The following is a 928-nucleotide window of genomic DNA, read 5'->3' as shown; positions in this document are numbered from 1 at the left end:
CACACACACACACACACACACAGTGTTTGGTGGTTTTGAACTGCTGACCTTATAGCCCAATGCATAACAACTGTGCCACTAAGGGTCCCACAGTACTCTTAGTCATGATAATTAAAATAATCCTGTGGTAGTTAACTTTCATGTCCACTTGATGAGACTTCTGTGGGAATAGTATCAATCAGGCCACAATCCGATGATGCCCTTTTGCAGTTGTGGCCTTTTTATAAGAGAGACTCCGAGAATCTCTCTCTCTCTCTTGCCCCTCTGTCACCTTCTCACTTGCCTGCACTGCTTGTCTGTCTCGCTCTGGGGTTGGCAGCCCATGCATCTTGCCAAGCTTCAGAGTTGTCAGCCATGGGACTCACGACCTCCGAAGCTGTAGCACCCTGTCATATTCCTGCCAACCTTGGTTCCACAGGACTCTACACCCACCAACCTGTGATCTGTCAGCTTCCTGCTTTGCCTTCTGGCTTCATCCACCAGCAATTGCAGGAGTTTGAAGAGGGCTCTGGGCAGCATCAGACCCATGGCCTTGAGGTGGATTGAGTCAGACTGGTTTTTTGATAAAAAATTATTTCTTATATACAGCTTTTTTCTTATACATATATGATTGTCACTGGTTTTGTTCCTTTAGAAAACTCCGCCTAACACAAGCCCAAATACCCATCAACCAGAGAATAAACTATTTTATATACATTCTCATATAATAGAATATTATGTGTCCTAAAACACACAGATAATACCAAATTACTGATTGATACAAATCATGGATGAATCTCAAAAACATTACAAGGGAGTTATGCATGTTGTATTCTGTTATGACTTTAATTACTGTATATACACATGTATAAACTGAGTTTTTCAGGACATTTTTTTAAAATTTAAATCATTTTATTGGGGGCTCGTACAACTCTTATCACAATCCATA

The sequence above is a fragment of the Echinops telfairi genome, unplaced genomic scaffold (genome assembly GCF_000313985.2).
Source record: "Echinops telfairi isolate 266 unplaced genomic scaffold, ASM31398v2 ScPeMD7_7469;HRSCAF=8507_1, whole genome shotgun sequence".
Taxonomy (NCBI): Eukaryota; Metazoa; Chordata; class Mammalia; order Afrosoricida; family Tenrecidae; genus Echinops; species Echinops telfairi.
This window is presented reverse-complemented; position numbering follows the sequence as displayed.